The sequence below is a fragment of the Meleagris gallopavo genome, chromosome 2, assembly GCF_905368555.1.
Source record: "Meleagris gallopavo chromosome 2, MGAL_WU_HG_1.1, whole genome shotgun sequence".
NCBI classification, from domain to species: domain Eukaryota; kingdom Metazoa; phylum Chordata; class Aves; order Galliformes; family Phasianidae; genus Meleagris; species Meleagris gallopavo.
In genome coordinates, this window is record NC_139405.1 from 63,855,190 (window position 1) to 63,878,828 (window position 23,639).

Here is a 23,639-nt window from a genome sequence, read left to right on the forward strand (position 1 = left end):
AACCTAATTGTTCTTCTTTGAAGAATTTGTAAGCGTTGACTAAATTCTGTACATATTCTTTGTAATTGTAAGTATGTAATTATAAGTAACTAAGTATGGTCAAAGAGATAGTTATTGTTCATTAGTGCTTAAAGCTGTTCATTAGAAAAACTAAAAATTTGGTGGAGTCCTTGAGCTGAATTTTCAGTGCCCCGCTTCTCACATTTTTGTGCAAATGTATCCTCTGAGAAGGGTCTTTGTATGAATGCCACCTCCTCAACCTTTCCTTTCCCTGTGACATCCTCAACTCTCCGTTTTCATAGAATATTAGAATCACAGAATCATAGAATGGTTTGGGGAGAAAGGTACCTTTAAGATAATCTAGCTCCCCCTGCTATAGGCAGAGACACCTTCCTCAAAACCACGTTTCTCAAAGCCCCATCCAGCCTGGCCTTGAATGCTTCCAGGAAAGGGGCATTCACAACCTCACTAGGCAACATGTTCCAGTATCTCACTACCATCACAGTAAAGAATTTCTTTCTAAAATCTAGTCTAAATCTACCCTCTTCCAGTTTAAAACCATTTCCCTTTGTCTTGTTGATATCTGCCCATACTAAAAGTCCCTCCCCACCATTCCTGTAGGCCTCTTCAGCTCTCTCAGACTGTCCTCGTAGGGGAGGAGCTACAGCACCATCATCATCAAGGCCCTCTTGTGGACCTGCTCCAAGAACTCCATGTCTTTCTTGTGCTGGGGACTTCAGAACTGGACACAGTACTGCAGGTGGGGTCTCACAAGAGTGGAGGGGCAAAATCATCTCCCTTGACCTGCTGGTCGCTCTTCTCTTGATGCAACCCAGGATACAGTTGGCTTTCCAGGCCGCAAACACACATAGCTGTCTCATGTTGAATCTTTCATAGAATCATAGAATCATAGAATTGCAAAGTTGGAAACGACCTGCAAGATCATCTAGTCCAACCATCCTCCCACTACTACTGCTATCACAAGCACTAAACCATATCGTGTAGCTCCTCATCCAGACGCCTCTTGAACACTGCCAGGGACGGCAACTCCACCACCTCCATGTGCAGACCATCAGCAACTGACACTGCCAATTTCTTCTTCTCAGGACTGCTCTCAAGCCATTTTCCACCCAACCTGAATCCGTGCTTGAGATTGCCCCCAACCCAGATGCAGGACCTTGCACTCAGCCTTGTTGAACTTGATGAGGTTGGCATGGGCCCATCTCTCATGCCTGCCCAGGTCCCTTTTGATAGCATCCCTTCCCTCTAGTGTGTCAGCTTGGTGTCATCTGCAAACGGTGAAGGTGCACTTGATTCCACTGCCCATGTTGCTTACAAAGATGTTAAATAACACTGGTCCCAACACAGATCCCTGAGGAACACCACTCATTACCAATCTCCACTTGGATATTTAGATGTTGACCACAACTTTTTCTGAAACTTCAGACCCTTCCTGTTTCCTAGCAACACATTTGAAGAAAATCCTCTCCTGCATCAGATCTACAAGTGCTCATATGTGTTAATATACAGAAGTAATAGTTTCAGTTTAAAACTTGGATTAAACAAGAATATTTTCCTAAAAGATATAACTTGAACCTTAGGCATAACAACTTTTCTGCATCTATAGAACTGCTCAAAGATCTCCTAATATAGACCGCATTGAAACTGGCAGTTTTCTATAAAAGTGCATAAAGGAAAATGGCATATTTCAGTACAAAGAATAGTGGTCAGAGGGTAAGGTGAGGGTGATTCTTGTTACCTGAAGGTTTTTTCTATTGTATATAAACAACTGTGGAGTTGAATCTCCTGAATTAAAGAGCTGTGAAATAAACTGTAGACAAACTCTACTTGGGTGCTTTCCAAAATATTTTAAAGTATTAGATAAGTTTTAGATACTAAATTCCAAATCACCAAGGGATTTAAATAGAAAAGGAGAAATCTGGACTAGCAGAAAGAGAGCTAGCACACTGTATGCACAACTCAGTTAAAAAACACAGATGTCTTAGGTGCATCCTCACAGGGAGCTGTGACAACAAGCCCCTTGAAGTTCTAACAAGCTCTAATCTAAAGCCATGTGGACCTTTTGGATGCTCTCTTCCATCACTGCTGTAATTAACATCATCTGTTCTTTCTGGCAAGCAAATAAATAGATAACTAAAACATGCTCAGATGCTTTTGCCTGAAATGTGACAAATATGCCTTGCCAGCAGATGAGAAAACATCTCTTTCCCAAGGATGGTCTAAACTCCAAAATTTGTTTTATTATTATTATTATTATTATTATTATTATTATTATTTTATGTATACATGTGAAAGTTGGAAGGGTGAAAACTTTTGAACATAAAATGTTATATATGTATATAAATATGTCTCCCGTGCAAGAACTCATACCAAATATACCAGGGTATATGAATAACTCAGTGTGATTAATGAAATTTTTTACCTTTTTATTTTCTTGCCTGAAGAAAATGTAATTCACTTCATGTGATGCCTATATTTACTGTATTTCTCTGGCAGGCTATTAGACTTCATATTAACTCTTGAACCCAAAAGAAGTTAGAAGCTACTGCCTATGAAAATAAGCAATCAGATAGAAAAGACCTTCTCAGAATGAAAGAGGCTGAAATCTGAACTCACTTTGTTTAGATAACAGAGATCCTGTACTTCAGAAGTAGGACCTTCATGTCAGTTTACATTACTGAGATACATTTAAAGAGAGAGAGAGAAAAAAGACACATTATGGCCCAAAAGATTCTTATCAAACATCAGCAAGTCCTATTCTTATGTTTCACACACATAGAATATTTCACCTGGCATAGGCTTCTATGCCATTTTCATACTGAGCTCTTGCCCTGGCTTCTGGCCTCACTCAGGATCATTGCTTCCACTGAAAGCTCCAGCAAACATGATTACCTCATTAGTCAGGACTCTAGATTTATGGCTTTTCTTGTGGTCACATCTCACTTGGTATTTCTTTCTTACCCAAATAAGTTAAGCCCTCAGCTTAAGGTCTTCAGCTTCCAGTTAAAACAATCCTCTCATTTCCTATGCTCTTGAAATACCTTCCAGTAGCTTGTATGTGATGTGACATCTTTATGATCCCCTCTTTAGCCTCTTATTTCAAATAATTTATACTTTCCCTACCTCCCCAATCTACTACTGACCTAAGTAGAGGTTTCAAGATGCTGTAAATTCTGATTTCTTGTAGGTAGTTCTGATTTCATTTGGCACTGTGTATTCTGTCACACAACAGGACTTACCTTTTGGAGATTGACTTCTAGAACACATTCTTTGTTGCAAAGGAAATAGTCAATCATATTAACAGTTCTAGAAACCTGATTAGGTATCCATGGGTAATTTCTATAGAAAAAAGATAAACATCTTGAAAATTCTGTCAGTACATGTTAAGCAAGAATATCTCTAGGGCTGTAGGATCGCCAACTAACTCAAAAATAATGAAGAGTAAAGGATGATAGTTTCTTCTAATTATAGGTATGCATTGTTGCTGTCCGATACAATGGAGTATATCAACATCATAATTAACAAGAAACACTCTGTTTTCAAAGGTGCTTTTACAAATCCCTTCACAGCAATCCTTTCAGATATCCTTTCAGATGATCCTCACTCTTTCAGAATGCTTTTCTTTGAAAGTAAATACTCAGCTAATTTCCTTTCTCAAAGAGCCCTACATTGATGGAGATGACTTTGCTCAATGACATAAGGGATTAAAAAAAAGGAGTTTGCTTCATACTAACAGAAAGGACACTATGCTACATCACAAAGTAAAGAAAATACTCCAGTGAAGGTAAATATGAAAGAAGGAATTCCCTCTATAATGACAGAAGGATGTACATTTCCCTTATTCAATCAGAAGAAAAGAGATTTTTCTTCAACAATTTTTAAAAAGAGAATTTCAAAACTTCCATGTGTTTTCCCTGTTTTTAAACCCTTATAACAGAAAATCAATTCGTGGTTTGGAGGTTGTTGTGGTGGACATGTCTGTTTTTTTTGCCAGGATGTCTGAAGTCATGCCAAAGCCAAGTGAATGGTTTGCACACTTCTAATGATTATTGCTTTCAAAAAGCAATTAATTATTCCCACTTCGATAAACTTGATAAATTGCATAGATTTAGAACGAGTACACATTTTTCTAGTAAAAGTAGCAATTCTTTAATGTTCTTTTGAATGTAATCAGGAAGAGTCAGCAATGAGACATTGATGCCTTAGTGTCTACCACTCTAAAGGTGTAAGTCATGCTGCATAAGTTTGATAGAAGACCATGAGAAATAACTCCCCTATTCACCTTGTAGTCATACACTACACCATGAAAATGGCAATGCAATAATTGTCATTTTATGAGCATCTCTATCTCTGTGCGTACTTCTTTCATACTTACTTTCTTACTATTCTTCCTGGCTTCTATAACTGTGTCCTTTCTCTGCTTTCTCCATCACTGGTTTTCTTCTTGTTCTCTGCAACTGCTGAATTATTTACTATTAATCTGCCACGCCCAATATTCAGCTGAAGAAGAAACCATACATGTAAAACTCAAGTACACTTGAATCTACAGAAGTCTACAAAAAGCACAGTCTAGTGTTATGAGATATCAAGAAATTTTTACTAAATTACCTCTATTAATCTTTCTTTTCTCAGGGGAGCAGGGAAGATCACTAAAGAGAAGAGCTGTGTTCAGGAAGGCAAAAGACCAAGAAAAATTAATTGATTTCATTTCCAGAGTGTCAGGATTTCACTCAAAATAATTTCAGGCTTGTGATTCTGAATTGCTTTTATTTATGCTGAGTTCAAATTGAGCTTATGATTTTCAGTCCCTTGCACAAGCAAATATTAGCAAATAAGATGTTCAAGAACATCTTACAAGATGTTACAATTACAGGAAAAATCCTCCTAGACAAGAAGAGCGGTAGATGTAGTCTACCTTGATTTTAGAAAGGCATTTGATACTGTCTCCCTCGACATCCCTATAACAAAGCTGAGGAAGTGCGGGATAGACGAGTGGACAGTGAGGTGGGTTGAGAACTGGCTGACTGGCAGAGCGCAGAGGGTCGTCGTTGGTGGTGCAGAGTCTGGCTGGAGACCTGTAACCAGTGGTGTCCCCCAGGGGTCTGTGCTGGGTCCAATCTTGTTCAACATCTTCATCAGTGACCTTGATGAGGGGATAGTGGCCACCCTCAGCAAGTTTGCTGATGATACGAAGTTGGGAGGATTGGCTGACATGCCTGAAGGCTGTGCTGCCATTCAGCGAGACCTGGACAGGCTGGAGAGCTGGGCAGTAAGAAACCGGATGAGGTTCAACAAAAGCAAGTGTAGGGTCTTACACCTAGGGAGGAATAATTGCATGCACCAATACAGGCTGGGGGATGAGCTGCTGGAGAGGAGCTCTGCAGAGAGGGACCGGGGCGTCCTGGTGGACGACAGGTTGGCCATGAGCCAGCAGTGTGCCCTCGTGGCCAAAAAGGCCAATGGCATTCTGGGGTGCATTAAGAAGAGCGTGTCCAGCAGGTCGAGGGAGGTGATCCTCCCCCTCTACTCTGCCCTGGTAAAGCCTCATCTGGAGTACTGTGTCCAGTTCTGGGCTCCGCAGTACAAAAAAGACAGGGATCTCTTGGAAAGAGTCCGGAGGAGGGCCACAAAGATGGTGAAGGGCCTGGAGCATCTCCCCTATGAAGAAAGGCTAAGTGAACTGGGTCTGTTTAGCCTTGAGAAAAGAAGACTGAGAGGGGACCTGATCCAGGTTTATAAATATCTGAGGTGTGGCGGCCATAGCGGTGAGGCCAGTCTCTTTTCAGTGGTACGTGGAGACAGGACGAGGGGAAACGGACATCAGCTGCAGCACAGGAAGTTTCGCACGAATGTGCGTAAGAACTTCTTCACGGTGAGGGTGACGGAGCACTGGAACAGGCTGCCCAGGGAGGTTGTGGAGTCTCCTTCTCTGGAGATATTCAAGTCTCGCCTGGACGCCTACCTGTGCGACGTGGTGTAGGGAACCTGCTTTGGCAGGGGGGTTGGTCTCGATGATCTCTAGAGGTCCCTTCCAACCTCTACAATTCTGTGATTCTGTGATTCTGTGAAGATGTCTAACTCCTTGGAGCAGAGAAAGGTCCCCTGGGACTGACGCCCATAAAACAAGCTGCCTTGGAGAACTGGAAATGCCTTTGTAAGCACAAGCTTCAGTGTCAGACCGATAGAGGGGTTGGGGAAAGCTTTAGGTTTGCATGGTCTCCATTAGCTGAAATTTTTTTATGCTTAGTACTTCAAATCCCCAAATGGTCTGCCTTATCATTCAGCTGTAAAAGGCAATTAGAAAGAAAGTTTCATACATTATTTAAAGCCTTGTAGATTTGTTATTTCCTTAAGGTCTTTCTCATTTCAAGATGTATTTCTATTAGCTGGAATTTTCTCAGTGTAGCTGTCTTGAAAATTTAGCTTAGAAATAGCAAACATTTCATACAAATAGTAAAAGTGCCAGAACTTGATAGAGAAAAATCAGAGGATTCTTAAAAACAATATGGAGAACCGATGCTGTAAAGCACAATGGCATTTTGATTTCCAGTGACTTTAAAAGTGTATGTCCATGGTTTGAGGTACCAAGGTGTATTATCTTTAAAGGAGTGTCTTGTCAAGCAAGAGTTAATTTTCAAAGCTTCCTCGGAATGTTAAGACCACAGACATTTATATTTTCACACCCCACATCTATTTGCATAAAATATAATAAGCAACGTCCAATTTATACAGCAGATTTCCATAAGCATAATTGCTTTTTCTGTAGCAAAGCCTTGTGCACCTCAAAACACAGGAACACAGGGGGGGCTCTTGCACGTTCCCACAGCACTAAGCAGTGTAGAAGGGCAGTGCCCATGTCAAATGGCACCTTGACTGAAACAGTACAAATAACTGCAGCTGAAGTTTGTTCTGTTCTGTGGTATTTCTCATCTAAGAGCTTGGTCTGATATGTAGGGGGGTTTTCATTGAAAGATTCATGATGAAGTCCTCATAGGATCTAATCTTGCCCTATATGAAAGAACATCTTTTACTCCAAATAACAATGACAGCAGAGGCATTTAGAAATATTACTGTCTTATGAATTTTAAAGCTAAGGTTAAACAACATACCAAAAAACTTTACCTCTATGTAAGGCAAGTGAAAGGCAATACCCGTCAGACCACTGGTGGTTACAAGTGTTAACATGCTGTTTAATTCCTTGGAAAACAAGAGGTATGATCAGAATCACTGTGGTCTCCTCACAGCCTCTTGAAAGGCACAATGAGTCAAGGACTCCCTGCAGATGTGGGGAGGAATCATTCATGGGAAGGGGAGCATTCCAGCAGCTGCTCACCAGCTTACTGGGTTCTTCTTTCCTCAAAGGAGTTTTACTTGCTCCATATATAGAAGAAATGCAGATGACTGTTGTGAGGGGGTGGAAGGCACTATGGAATAGTTGCTTTACAAAGATGGATATATTAAGTCACTTGAAATAGTGCGCTTGACTCATCTCGTACTTTAAGTCAGTTGGAGTCTTAGAAAAAAGGAGAGATTGCATACAGCAAGGTCAAATGGAATTAGTGATAATCAGTGTGATGATATTGAGGAGCAAGTCTAGATAGTTTTACTCACTTTAGGAAAACCGTTATGGGAAATATTTATTCAGGATTAAAGGAATTCTAGCCACACTTTCATTATCAAATTAATGTCATACAATGGGAAGAGATTGTAAACTGGGGCATATTTCTCAGTGGTGTGCCTGCATCCTGCTCTCCCTGCCAAGGATAACTTGAATGAAACAAACAGTGCTATTTTGTGGATGCCCTCCAGACCTCTACTAACATGGTGTTGGTGGTCACAATACCATGATAGTATACCAGAGATGGTACTTTCAGTTATGCTTGTGCATTCACAAAGGAGAGAATGGAATCTTTTGCCACTCAGTCCTGGAATACTATTCTCTACTTTACCTTGGTGAGGACATTACTGCAGGCATGGGTAGTAGAATTCTTATGGCCTTGTGTTCTCCTAAATTCCTCCAAGCACCGCTACGGAAATGAAAATGATCTTGGCAAGGGGCAAATAGGACCACCCACTTCCTCCATAGATTGATAGAAAATCAAGAACACAAGTATTTTTGGCACAGCTGCTGACTTTCTGTAAAATGACAGTTGATTTTTATAATTTCTAGCTCTCAGAAGTTTTATGCCTAGAGGACTGAGTTTGTTTTTTTGTTGAAAACTGTACAGTTTTTTCAGCTGTTACCTGGTGGGACCTAAACCTAAAATGACCTTAAAAGAAAGCTTAGTAAAAGTTCACTTTTTTTTCCAATTTTATCTGCATGTACCTGAGCTTTTGTTTGGCTTAGATATTCTGAGATGCTTTTACAGGCATGTCACTACTGGGAAACTTCATATGCTAACTTCTAAGCAGATATAGGAGCACGCAGCAGAGCTCTTACCTCTCCTTAGTTTTCTGCAAAGAAATTTGGGTTGAACAAAATTGCTTCACCAGCATATAGGCAGAATCAGGTCCTTAATATTTCCCTTACAGCTTGTTAGATATTTTCACCTGAAAAGATTTTCAGTAAAAAATAGGGACATTACTGGTGAAAATAATTTATAATATTATCTACATTATGATACATTATAGGTTATATAATCTACATTATGAACTGTCACTGAAATGACTGTTTATTAGTGTTTGCTGGTGTCTGTCCAGTTAGCTAGAGAAAAGAAAGTAACTTCCAGATTTTTTTTCAGATTTTTTATACCTTTTCAACAAGGTATAAAAAAACTTTTTTAACACTACTTGTTTAGAAAAAAAGCCTATTTCTTTCTGTTTGAAATTTTAACAGCTCTTTTGCTTATATATCCATGAAAGGAAAAAAGGAATTGTTCCACTAACTTGTGGCCCTAAGCAGAAAATATAACCCATATATTTTTTTTCCTCGTGGCTTTTAGCCATTTTTCATCACATTTTGCCCATTTACATTCATTCTCTACATGTTTTGTAGCTCAGTGCCATTAGTAGCACACCTGCAGGTGCTCTTTTTCACTGGTGTCCTCTGGCTGCCACTGCACCATGATGACCACTGATGCAGTGTGCTGGCAGGAGTCTGCCCAGAGCCCTTGCCAATATTTACCCCTCTCCTCTCCAGTATAGAATGAGTGCAAAATAAACTCAGTAGAAAATTGCATTCAGGCTTACATGAACACGGAGTTTGGATGGACCAATCAAACACAATGCCTTACATTTCAGTTTTCTTTCAGTCACAGGTAAAACACTGTCATATTTTCAGTTTACTATATATATATATAAAAGCTGGATACAGTTAATGAAAGTCATAGGAGCAATTCAACTGTGTTGTTAGGCTCAGAGCATGAAAGATCATATATCACTGTAACCTACCTAACCTTCCCTGTACTAAATGACAAACTGCTGGAAATAGCCTTTGGGTCAGGTCTCACATTCACTAAAATACTCGTCCTTCAGCCGAGGACTCTGATGAACTCATATATCATTCTGCATCTTAAATCACAAAGACTTGCATAAATGCTAAATACTAATTAAGATTTAAAAAATTAGCAAAAGATAAAGTCCATGGAAGAGGTTATATCAAGGCCTAATTATATTTAGAATTTATCTTTTTAGGTGACCATAGGAACATAAAAGACTGCAATTTTTTAGAGTTTATGACGATGCTACTGTACTTTATTTTTCAACTCAGATCACCTTTACTGCCCGTTCTGACTACAGTTCATGCTCATCTAGAAATGAATTTAGAGCTGTACACTTCAAGAAACTGCTTGTGGTAATGTGGCTGAGTTCATGGGGGCTTAGCAGGTGCAGAGGAGAAGCTTTTCAAGTTTTAAGTAGTTTGATTAATGGATCTCAACAAGCAGTTCTTCACAGGTTTTATTTCACACACAGGGCATCATTTCTGGGGAAAATGCTGGTTTGTGAAACACTTAAACCACTGATATAAAAATGCATTTTGGAATAAAGCTGGAGCCATCAGGGTGCCTTCTGTGTTTAGGTGCACAAAGAAGCTGGTATTTATTACTCAAGCACTGTTCCACACATGCTAAATGCCTTCTGAGCAGTGCTTCTGCCCTGAGGAACAAATATGCTGAAGAGAGACAAAGTCAGCAGGCAGTGAAAAAGGGAATATGAGAGCCAATTTATGCATCAAATCAATCAATTCCCTGCAAGTGGTATGGTAGAAGTACTGTTTTTGTACGTGGCAGAAGGCAGGAGTTTAGTAGATCTGCTCAGGGAGGTTGAACAGTAAATATGGAGCTTTTTAGGTGACGGAGAAGCTGACAAATAGGCTACTTTGATGTGAATGGAGTTGCATCAGGATTTTCAAGACTGAATAATATGGTTTTGTGTGGGGCACGTGGTATATGTGATGGAAAAGAGAAGGAGAGCGTGATACGAGTCATGTTTTGAGATAAGATGTGAGTTTCTGGCAAGAGAGGCAGGCCCTATTTTGAGCACTGCTTCAGACAGGGTAAAGGCAAGAGAGAGGTGATGAGGAAGGGGAAAAGGAAATACAATGCAGTGTGTCAGAAAGAGCTGCATATACAAAAGAAGAGCACTTTTCTGCATTTCAAAATGTACCATTAGAATGGTGAATATATTTTAAAATAACAACATAAACAAGTTTGCTTCTGCACTCTCCTCACTCCTAGAAATCAAACACGGATGGTGACATGGCAGTATCCCAATTAAATGCCTGTCCTATTCCCTTCTGTACCTAGGCTGCTGGAAGCTTCTTGTTATTGCCAGCCTTGGAGGCTAATTCAGCATCTCTTGATGCTGAGATGCAATCCCCTCTTGCCTACTGAGCTAATGCCTGTGTAGTGGTGTCATAGGCTGCAGTGGTTGGGTTGTCTCCAGGATAATATTACCAGGCAGTGGAACATAAAGAAAGTCCAAACTGCTTTGAATTGCACCCCAGATATGACCAATGCAGGAGAACTGTGCATAAAACTTCCAAGAGCTAGAAACTGTAAAAATTGACAGCTGTTTTACAGAAAGTCAGGAGCTATGCCGAAAATACTGGTGTTCTTGTTTTCCATTTAGTCTATGGGAGAGAGTGGATGGCCCTATTTGCCCCTTGCCAAGATCATTTTTATTTCCATAGAAGAGCTCCTGTAAACTGCAGGGCAATGTCATACCAGGCAAGGAAGGGAAAGAGTAATGGATAATTTTTGCTGCTATTGTTTAAGAAGTCATAATGAACGTGCACTTTTAAAAATCCCACTTAAAAGGAACTCAGGCAGAAATGTGATTTCTGTGTGTTTGATATGTCTTCTGATTAGCCTTTGTTGGAATTATCTGTACTGAGGAATAATTATCTATACACATTTCCTTGTATTAGCATTGTAACATAATCACATCTCTATAGCTTTCTGTCTGACTTTTTTAATTGGTTCTCTAATAGCATCAGTGTAAAAACAGTAACCTGAAGTGATTAGTCATTCATTATTTTCCCTGTCTCAGAGTCAAAAGAAAAGAGATGAGCTAATCAAATCCATACCACTACCCAGTTTTTTTCCAGGAGTATCTAGAAGTGACAGAACTTGCTTTTATGGAACAGTTCTTTCACCAAATGTCTGCACAAAATTAAATGTGGAGCTCCATAACATCTTCCTTGGAACTACTGTGGGTTTACTTACATCAGAGGGAGAATTCATGTGAATTTTTCTAATTCAAAGTGTTATTCAACTAAAAGGAGAAATGTATTCCTTTTTTGTCCAACAGTGTCTTACTGACAGAAATTGTTTTTCATTAGATTAACAAATGTTAAAAGGGAGAATACGGTAGTAGTCAAACAATATAAATGAAATCAACACATAACAGTTTTATAATGTGCAGTTAACTATCCAGACTGAAAGAAAGCAGTAGTGTCTTATGAAGTTAAAAGTGTTACAGCTAAACAGATCGCTGTGAAAAAGGAGACAATATGTAACTTTTATCATAGGATCATAGAATATTTGGAGTTAAAAGGGACACATCACTGGCTCCACATGGGATGATATATTTCATGTTGTTAACTTCATATGCAATTTGTTAAATGTGTATAACGTGCAATCATATGTTGTGCAAAAAAAAAAAAAAATGCATTTTGAGTATATTATATACAATTATGACAATATTTTTATTATATCTGTGTGTTATTTAGAGGTATTACATGAAATATTATATTAAGATATAGGTGACTTCTGCTAAGACTACTGAAACTAATATTATTGAAAGTGCGATGTCACAATTTTAATTTTGATGCCAACATTTAATTATTGCAATTGATATTATTTAAAGTATGATGTCATTATTTAATTTACTAGTGCAGATGTAGCCAGTGCACTAGGTACAGGAGGTCTCTTTAAGTTAATCATTTTAGAGAAAGTCCCTAACCTGAATAGTTTGAATCTAATTAGATGAGATGAAGAAAGGAAATATTGTAGGACATGGTGCTGAGGAACAAATACACTTAGTCACTTCCCCAGTCAGTTGGTAATTATTAGGCAAAGGGGAAACAGGACTTAAATGTCTTGAGCCTTAATGAAGTATCTTAAATGCAATGTCCATCCTTCACTGCTAATGCCCATCATATTCTGCTATTCCTTTTTTAAGAATCTTATTGTACACGGTGTTGTAGTTTCTTTTTTGAGACAGAGAATATAGCGCATAGAAGATAATACTGGTGCCAGAGGATAAAACTTCCATTAACAAGTTGATGATGTCAGATGTTATTACCAATTTATTTATTTAAAACTGCAGATCTGACAACAGAAGATTAAAAAGGAACTTACATTTTCCTGAATTATCTCCAAAAGACATAACCACTAAGCCACAGACATCAAGCTGGACTGGCATTGCGCAAATGCTAAAGAACTGTTGCTCAGCATCTCCATGGTCCCAGAGCTCTACAGATTTTTCTTTCATGGGAGCCCACTCAATGGGCAGCATCTCCCACACCTCATTGCCCTCTGGGATACCTTTTGGTGCCAGAACTGAGGAATAGAATTCATAGTGTTCTCTTTTACGCAAAACAGTGTCCCTCCAAGCCCTTCATTCACAGCCCATTGAAGAGCTGCCTTCTGACACAGAATTTACTTGGATTCAGAGAGGTCAATCACAGCCCCAAAAAATCATAATATTGCTAAAAGATATTGAAAAAACAATGGCTCTAAGCCTTGCAGTTTTTCTCTTTTGGAGAACACTTTCATAATGTTCACAAGCTGTTCTCCATGGCCACAGAACATGTTGATAGTCTGCTGATAATTTGAGCGGAATTCTTCTATTTCTCCTGTTTAATCGCAGGCATCTAGGAAATGAGGCTTCAGAGAAAAAAGAGAAAAAAAAAAAGTTAAATTCTCTAAATATTACCAAATGTACTATAAAAATTTTTAAGTTCACAAGAGAAAGAAAAAACAGTTCTTATTGAGGACACAAGAAAGATTATCCTTGTAAGAGCAGCAAGGGTGGTTCAAATGGAAATGTCACCTTTAATTCAGCTTCAAGAATATCTCATTCTTACTGCAGAATTTGTAAAAGACATTACTTCCCAGCTATGTCTTATCCAAATGCCATTAATCTGTTTTATCCAAATGGTTAAAATGCTAACAGATCATAACAACGTTTCCATGTCCTGTTATTAAAACACCCTCATTTTCTCCCTTGTCTGAACACCTTTTTTCATTCCTGCTGGCAACATTTGGCATTTTTTAAAGCTACAGACTACCACATGCAAATTACTCACTGTGATTTAGGTGTCCAATTAGTGTAAGCACATCATGTCAGGAAGTACAAGGGAAAATAATTACAAAGGGACAGCAGAAAAAAGGTGGACAGTAAGTGGGAACCTGAAGACTGAGAAGAGAAGCAGAATATCTGTCTCATCATTGTATTAGAAATCAACACTACACTACATTATTTTCGGGTAAGATGTACATATTTTTTAAGACATACCAATTTAAATGACATAAGAGATAAAGAAAAAACATCACATGTTGAAACTTTGAAGAGCACTTCAGCAGAGCTATTCGCTTTAAATATAGGAGACCTTTTATTGTGTATCCAAGTACTTCTGCCAGCAAAAAATGTTATTGACTACCAAATTAAGTATATCACTGCAGTGGATCTTGTCATGATGTAAGGATGAAGCATTTTTAGAATTCAATAGATACAGATATGATTTTTCAAGGCAGGTATTTTTAAATATATACTGATCTTTATATAGAACCATAGAATCATTAAGGTTGGAAAAGACTTCTAAGATCATCTAGTCCAACTGTCCACCTACCACGAATATTGCCCACTAAACTGTGTCCCTTAGTACTACACCTATGTTCATATACACATACGCAAATATAGTCCTTTGAGACTTTCCTACTTTTCACAGAGGAAAAACTCTAGGAATTTGCACCATTACAAATCCCTAATCTCATCCTTTCACCACAAACAAGTTTTTCACAATTTTTTTCTAGAAAGCAGCTGTCTTCTGAAAACTACAATCTGTGGACTACATTCTGTACTCATACATGTGGGTTTCTTTATTCCAGTTGCCTTGAAGGTGGGCTGCAAAGAAAGCACTGCAGGAGTAGTTGCTGAGTTGTTAACTGTAGTGGGACTGGTAGGCATCTGTAATCACTGAGAGATGCAGAACCTTAATAATATATGGAGAGGGATGTTACAAACTGGATATAAGAATTATCTACAGTACATTTCCAAAATCTGCTTCCAGATGCAGTTTCAGGGGATGGGGAAAACAGAAATGGAAAGCACTATTGTAAAGAAACAGCATGGTAATTCTGTTTGAAGTTGTTTTTCTTGCAGAAAGCAAAAAGATGCAGTATCCTTGTGCAACAAGGGATAAGCTAAGTATTAAAGCATAGCCCCCAGGGTGTTGTCAGTGGAGCTCCGTCTACTGGCCTCAAGTGCACATGCTCTGCTCTCGATAAATCTGAGAGAACAGTGATGCTGCTGTAACAGAGTCTGCAGCACGGTGGATCTGCAGCTCTTGTGGTCCTGCGTGGCAGTGCAAGCTGCCTCCCTTTAGCAGCTTCTGCAACATTTTACCCTCACAACCCCACGTACCCTAATCTGTTCCACACATACCTGCTAGTTTGCTAGATTCATGATAATTAGATCATTCTGCATGGTTTAATACCAGTATGAAAGGGATGGTGCCTCATTTAGATAACTCTACTATATCTTGTAATGTTAATACAACTCTATGAATAGCTAATCCTAATACAAAAACTAAATAAAATCTTTCTTCAGAAAAAAAAGAAAAAAAAAAAAAGAGAGAAAAAAAAAAAAAAAGGGGTGTAAATTTCTGTCCAGAGCTATTCAAAACTAGATTGGGCACTTCATTAAGATTTAAGAGAAAGCCTATGTGTGAAAAATATAAGGAAGTGAACATGCCATTTCAGTCTTATCCTTTCAGAGTTCAATAATTAAGCTCAAAATAATTCCCTGACTTTCACAAACTTATTTTCTATAAAACATGTTTGAAAATCCTCAGCCTGTTTGTTTCTAGGTCTGGTAAACAGAAGATAATTTTTATTTTGTGGAACAGCGATACTGCTAAACCATAGCAGTGTTTCTTCCAAAAGATCTGTTTCATGTATGTTTATGTTTATTGGATGCATAGAAATACTGGATGCCTATTCCCCAAGCCACTAACTGTGTAAAAGTTAGTGGTAGGCAATAAAATATGAATCTTTCCCTAAATCAATGCCAAAAGATAATAATACTATACTTGATACTTGTAGTATAATTCCTTCAGGCAAGAAAAGGTCAAAATGTGGATGGAAAGTCCAGTTCCTTTTCTCCATCTCATCTGCCTCAGCCTGCATATTATTTGATTTCATTAAAGAGCCAAGATCTCAGTGAAGGACTTGAACTGACTGCTGGAATTTTTTGCTCATTGAGAGATAGATAGCATCATATGATCATGGGAATGCTTATCTCCATTATAAGGCCCTTCCTATCTCAGAATAGTCCTTTTCTTCCCTACCCTTCCTGTGGGACTTGTTTACCCCTAGTGTTCACACTCCAAGACCAGCTTTTATTTGGAGAAAAAAGAAAGCTTTTGTCTGGGGAAAAAAAAAATTTGCAGCATCCCAGCTCAACAAGGAAGCCTTGGGAACAAATCCAAAATCACCAGGAGCGGGCAAGCACCAATAGGAGCAGCAGAGTATGGAGCAGAGCAGTTTTGCACACACAAGTAGCATGGGCTGTGCCTATAGCACTAAGAGTGCCAGGTTACAAGCTCAAACACTGTTCTATGGTTGTTCACTAGTTGCTATCCTGCTCTTTGGCACCTGCTTGGGACATATGCCAACTAGTCCTCTTTAAGTCAATGTCCCAGCACCTTTCAGGCTGTTCCCAACAAGGAAAATGTACAAGTTCACTCTTATTTAAAGAGCATTTATCTATATGGGTGCAAATTTCTTCTAAGGCCACAGATTATGATACCAAATGTAATGATGGATATGACAATGGTAAGAGTTCTTCATGATTTTAACATCTTTTGGTACCGCATAAATATAGTTAGGTCTGCTAGAATGTACAATACCTGCCCGTAGCCTGAAGAAGTTATGTATCTGACCATGTGTGGCTTTGTGTGCAACTTTTATGGATGGATTTATGGATTTATTTGTGGAATAAATGCTCACAGTAGGAAAAGTAAGCATACACACCTTATAGTGTACAGCCCTCCTCTCTAACTGTATGTCTCTAGGGGGATATTTAAAATGCTTTTATTGATTATAAAGATGTAATATTCTGCTCACAAATTCTTAAAACCGCTTGTGGTAGGAATTGCTATCCTAATCTCTCACTCCTGAGAAGCATAAGGGAAAGAAAAGCCTTGTCATTAGTGCCTGGACTCTGTAGAGTTGTTACTACATTTTTGTCACTACTCTACAGAGAACTGTTAACAGCACCAGATTTTTAATTGCTCTGAACCAATCCAGAATTCAGTTAATTGTGTGTCTTTTATAGACACTCTTAATGCATAAAAGTAGGTTAAAATATTACCTTAATACATTTCCCTTATGCATGGGTCTGTATGTCTGCTATCTTTATTTTGTTTTCTAAGTTTTACTTGGGCTAAAGTGATTTAGTTATCTCAGCAAGGACAGAATATGAAACATCCATCTATACTTTTGCATTTACTTATCTATTTCCATGCCTACTGATAACACTCATGTAGACCAGCCTCCTATCGTGATTCTGTTCCAGGGTTATAAAAATAGATAGGCATTTGTTGGATTTTTGAAGGCAAATCTGTCCTGTCTGCCGTTCTATGCACAAGGAAGCAGCATTTCAAAGGAAGATCATATTGCTGACAAGTCAGAAAAGGATATGTTGCTGATGAGCAGCCCTGCTGCTGGGCTCCTGTGAACACACAGACCTTGCTGAGCAGCAAAGCATGGCAGATTCTTTCCTGCTCCGGGACTCTGTATGTCACACATGGCAGGTCACTAGCTCATACATGGAGCCTACAAAACAAGGGAGGGGTTGTGCCAGTACTGTGAACAGGTGATGTGCCAGCCTGTCCAGAGAGGGGCTGTGGTGGACACCTGACTCTCAGGAAAATACAGAAGTCCAAGCCTACAACTCAAATTCAATTTTAAATCAAAATCCTCCATGAAGACTTCTCTCTCTGCATCTTTCCAATGCGTAACTGTCTATCCTAACTACCACCCAAGACTTCACACAAAATAAACCTATTTCTAATGCTGATAAAAAGTAATTAGTCAAAAGCAAATTTTTGAATGTCAAGAATTCTTTAACAATAGTAAATAAAAGAAAAAGAGGATGCTTTTCAAGTTTTTCCTCTGTCTGTATCTTTATTGTCCTTGGACTCTGAGGTCTGAGGATTGGATTTGTTGCATTTTTAAGCGTCAGACAAAACTAAGCCAGCATCATCAACAAGACTTTCCCTTGCATGCCCTCAGGGGACAGATATGTTCAGGTCTGGAGATGGTTTCCATTCAGTCTACATTCACCTCTGTACTGGGATAAGACTAGTTGAAATAGGACGATTTTCTCCAGTTGAATTTCAGTGTTAATGAAGACAACACCTGATCTGATTAATAACCAGTGTGCTGCAAGCTGCAACTGACTCAGGAATAAATGATTAGCCAGTGAAGCATGCTGTCAAAAGAAATGATGGAGAACATGAACTGATTAAGTACTTTTTATGTAAGAATTTTAAAACATGCAAACATGAAAGTGTCATGTATTGAGCATAACTCAACCACTAATTGAGAGGATTAGGAGCTAACTTTCCTATCAGAAATATTCTTCTAATATTGCCCTAAGTTGTTTCTTGTTCATTTTACACCAGAAGAGAGAAGGAGTGGAAAGAAACAACTCAGCAGGCTTTGGGCTCCCTTGGAAACTCGTAGCAATACCTTGATACAGACTCACTCACTATTATGGGAAATAGCAGTCCTGGAAACAAGGGTCTGACTGCCTACTTGGAGGTAGCACAGCAAGTGCTGAGGCAGATTCATCCTTGTGAAGGGGCAGCAGCAGCAGAATGTACTTTAGGCAGATTTTACAGTCTTTAATCTTTCGTTTTAGGAAATGTGATTTGAAAGGACTGCCTACATTGGGTGCTGTACTGGAAACTGACCTAAGTGCTGCCTTGAGCCTGGCGGCAGAATATTTTTGTGCAGTGGTTTCTACTGAATGGCAACTCATTACCAGAGTTATGCCACAAAAAAATCATCTGTTTTTGAAAACAATTATAAGGCATAAAAAATGTAATATTTGAAATCTCAAAATAAATCCTGGAATCATAACCTCAAGAGAGAATTTTCTTTTGCAGACTGTGTGCCAGGATTTTTCTGAATGATTATCACAGATGGTGAAAGATTCCCATGGCCTTATCCTCATGTTCTTATTCATTCCAAATGGAGTCCTCTGTGAAATACCAGTCTGACTGCATATGTTTGAACTCTGACTGTCCACTTAAACGTATGTTGCATTTCAGAGATGTGGTCTCCAAGAGAGAGTGCTAGGCTCTGTTTCAAGAGACTTGGAACAATTTGTCTTCACCCCAAGGCCACTAAAACTCTGCCTACTGTTATCTCTGCTACACTATACCTCTGAACTAGGACAGAGTTGAAATAACTAAAAAAATGGGGAAATCATAGTGGTGAGGCTGCAGCAATTATCTTCTGCCCCAGGGAAAGATCTACATTGCTATTCTATTTCTCAGTAGTAAGGGAAGGCCCATTTAGCTGACAAACGTAAAATTACTCAGGTGATCTTGTATTTTAGATTTTCTTCTACCAACAGATATAATACTCATTTCTTATTTTGTATGATAGGTATTCAGGAAGAATTTTTAAAGTACAAGGTGTATAAAAGAAATCAGAAGAGCTGTGAGTGTTATTATAATGGGTACGAAATTTTATATCTGTTATGAATTCAGAATAAAGGTGATTCTCACATTTTTGGACTAAGTAGGGAGGAGGGGGAGAATTTCAGAAAGGGGTGTGTGTGCGCTGAGCAGAGTCATTGCAACCTTCGCTGTGTGCCCACTTTTTGCCACCCGATAGGGTAGAGCTGGGCTGCTGAGCTTTGCTTGGCTCACTCTCCCACTGCTGTTGCTCTGTGCTGTATTGTGCACTGTCTGCACTTGTAGCTGTTGTGTGATAGCCAATCCCTCTAAAAAGGGGTATTTTATCTCAGCCCCTCTTGGTGGAGCAGTGTAAAACAGCTGGAGTGTGCTTATGGACTTGACATTTAATGGACTTTCTGGTGAGTAGCCGTACAAGATGTATGTGTTTGGTACTAGTACATGGTGTACGAGTTGTGTTGAAACAGATCCGCTCCACGGGAAATATGACTTTATGCTTCCTAATTAAGCAATTAATTTGAGTTCTTCCTACTATTTTGTAAATGTCAAGGGACAAAGTTGAGAAAAAGTGCATGTTGGATTTACATTAGGAATTGAGGTCTAAAGTACTGTGCAAAACCGAAGATATGCAAAATCGATTTCCATATTAAAATCTGGATATACTTTAATTTTATCATTATTTTTACTTGTTTTTCTTCCCTGACTTGGTATAATAAGTTTTTAAGCCCCAATAAGAAAAAAAGAATACAGATTTACAGAATACGTCTTTGTTAATTTCTCTCTGTGAGTGTCCTTGAAAGTCCTTCTTTATTCTTATTTTGAGTCTGTTCTTTTCCACTGGAAAACACATGTTGTCCCGTAACTTAAAACTCCTTAGAGACAAATGTCAAGAAAACTTGGACTGTCAAATAAAAATTGATTTCCATGGTCTGAGACTGACAGCTGCTTCACATAATTTGGGCCAGTTGATGGAAATTTTGAAAAATTCATAACCAGCAAAATCTGTTTCAAGTAAAATATGCTCAGTGTGTTCCATTCAAATGATACTTAGTTTATCACTTCAATCAACTTTATTTCATTCAGAGGAAAAGCAGAAGCAAAACAGTTTTACTTAACAAAGTGATCAGTAACTTGTTCAGTATATGAGCATTTATAGATTTGTCATACTTTAATTTATGTGTCTATGTATGTAGATAATTAGACAGAAAAACAAAAATCTGGAGACAGAGAGTTAACTTGTTCTAAGATTTATTTTCGCACCACTGAGGAATTCTCTTTATTTAAGGAGAATCCTCAAGAAAGCAATGCAATTTGTATTTTTTTACACAAGCAGGAATTCTCTGGTCATGCACATTTAAAATATGCCATAAAAAAAAAAGGTCACAAATGCCCATTTTGTGACACGATGTATTTTCATACAGAATCTGCTTCTAGCAAAGAACACTACTAGGTTATTGCATTTAATAAATGTATCCTCTAGGCTCTTGTTTTCAATGTTGCTTGCACTTTCTTAACGAGGATTCTGTGGAGGCTTGATGTGCTAGAAATATCCCAAACTGGTGTGCTGAGACTTCAGGAGCAAAAAAACCAATACTGTTAATGTGGTTATCACTAGTCATGTGTACTCATGTAGATATCTATATTCAAAATTCAATCTGTAATAAAGGCATGTTTTTGAAGGCCCACATTTAATAGCAAGTGTCTATTAAAATATCCTAGGCAAACTGGCATTTGTTAAGCATCTGGGTATTATTATTAGCATGACATATGCCTGGCATTTGAGTAGCAGTCATCTGTCTAGCTGAAACAGAAGGTATCTTCTTCATGAGTCAGTAAAGTTCTCTGTTGAAATCTGAAGACACTTGAATTGAAACGAAATAGTTTTTGAACTACTTGGTTCCTTTATCTCCCAAGTAAACATGAGCTTGAAGGAAAAGCTGCAGCTGATTCAGGAGTATGATTCCACAAGAAAACTGAGGTGATGCAGATGCCTTCATCATGTAAATACCAAACATGCAATAGTACATCTGCGGTGTGATAGAGTGCTCAGAGCTTCTGAGACAGCAGCTCCACAGGCTGTATACTGTGTGTTTTGAAAATAAATCTTTCTTCCTCCTATTGACTTCTTACCCTCTGGTGCATTAAAGTTGGCTGCTTAAGACGCTTTCACTAAGTACAAAGTCAATTGACTGTAAGTGGTGATGAAGAAAGTGTTATGTGATTAATATTACAGTTCAAGCTCTTCTGATCATTCACAGAAAGAGCAGTCAAATAAACTCAACTTCATTTCAAAGAATCACACTGTGTTAATGGTGGAGAGCCTGCCCAGAGCCCAAAGGGAAAAACAAGCCACTTGAGGCAAATCTCTCTTCTTTTACAAAGAACAAACTAGTTGAGCAGTGTTAAAAGCTGCATATTGATTTGTGACCAGACTGAAAGCCATGCAGGGATGTAAATGAAAATGTGTCAAGAGTCAATATTGATTTTTTTTTTCTCTGTTTCTTCTTCTTCTCTGTTTTTTTGGTGTTTTTTTTTCCCCTTCTTTTTATTTCCTAAAGGGCACCATCCCTCAGAAATACTGTTAGCTATACTGTTAGACTTGACACTGAATAACATAGGACTGTTTTCTGCAAGACTACACATGTCCAGACATCTTTTTTTTCTTTTACTGAGGTAGTATGGACACCATGCTGAGAGCAGCTATGTTGACAAAATTTCTTTTCTGTGAAAGTAGCTAGGTAAAGAAAAATAAATGGCAAAGAGAAGAAATTAAATGTTAGAGAAGACAAATTTGCCAGGCTGAGCTTGCAGTCCAGTACTTGCAAAGTAAACTCATTTAAAAAAAAAAAAAAAAGAAAAGAAAAAAATCTTTGGTTGCAATAAAAGCATGTACTGTTATAAATTACACTCAACAAGAGCCAAGGACAAGAACAGGACAGAAAGGGAATCCAGCAGTCCCCAAGGAGACATGCACTTATCTGGAGTAGACATGACACAAATTTCTCTTTGGAAAGATGAAGGTTACAACAAGAGGCCCTACAAGGACCTCTCTGTTGGGTGAAAGCTAGCTGAAGAGAAAGGGGTGATCCCTGAGTGGTAGTCCAAATATAATATTTGTTGAGCTTGCATTACCTTCAGCTAGGGATATAAAAACCAGTTTAGGAAAATACAGCTAGCACTCACATTTATTTTTTTATTTTTTTCCCCTACAGAATCAAATACAAACTACAATTATCACTACTTTCAAAATGAATGTTATAGCTTTTTCTGTTGGATTAAAAACTACTATCAGGCTCTTTTGAGCAAAATTCCTAAATTGTTGCCTCTTAGCAAAAAATACTCTTCCGGGTCTTTGACAAGGACTCTAACCTCATAAAAAAATAAGCTCATAGCAATCTGTGCCATCAAAATTGTCATCTAATTTTTTATATCTTGCATGGAGATGGCAATAGGATGTGGCAGACAGAATATTGTAAGAATTAACAAAGGACAACAAGGAAGTGTTTTATTTAATATGGAGAAAAACTTATGAGAGTTGCATTTTACTCTGCTGAAAATTCTTCAAGGCTTTGGATAGTGAGACAGCTCCTAGCTTGCCCTCCCAGGCTCTCTGCAGATCATGCCTACCCTGGATGCCAGCTGCAGAAGAAACAGTTCTCTGCCTATGGTGGTGGCTTCCCTCTGTCCATTCACACATCCCTGCCAGCCTGTCTCCTTGAAGGACACATTTCTCTTAGAACACAGAATCATTTGAGGTGGAAGGGACCTTTAAAGGTCATCTAGTCCAACTCCCCTGCAATGAACAGGGTCCCCTACAGCCAGATCACATTGCTCAGTGCCTCGTCTAGCCTGACCTTGGATGTCTCCAGGGTTGTAGAAGATTACCCATTTGCATAGAATCTTGTCTGCCACCAAGAAATCCTCACCTCAGCTGTGATTTTCCGGGAGTGACAAAAGAACTAACTGAAAATGAATAGGAGGATAAATGACATCCTAACTACAGGGAACCAGACCAAGTACCAAAGCAGAAGCTTGGCAGCCTTTCAGTTACTAGTGATAAAATGTGTCCCCAAATTAAAAAAACACTGTGGCAAATCAAAAGTGTAATCCCAAGCATATTTATGTTTGTGGAAATATTCCTATTGATTTCAAGTTAATGTGGTTCCTACATCAGCTCATTAAAATAAAAAAAAAATCATTTTTATGACTCCAGAAAACTGAATTTGGCCTTCCATTAAAG

At 38.5% G+C, this 23,639-nt stretch overlaps 1 protein-coding gene across 4 annotated transcripts in view; it reads left to right on the forward strand.

The window, feature by feature from the left end:
- The window catches only part of HS3ST5 (heparan sulfate-glucosamine 3-sulfotransferase 5), a 191,598-nt gene that overhangs the window by 137,663 nt on the left and 30,296 nt on the right, over positions 1-23,639 (forward strand). Inside the window, exon 1 of one of the 4 annotated variants that reach the window (XM_085217446.1) lies at positions 19,570-19,800. The exons of the other annotated variants lie outside the window; for them this stretch is intronic. The gene's annotated coding sequence lies outside the window, so the exon portion shown is untranslated. Of the gene's footprint in view, positions 1-19,569; positions 19,801-23,639 lie in introns of those variants that run through there. 4 annotated transcript variants of the gene reach the window in all.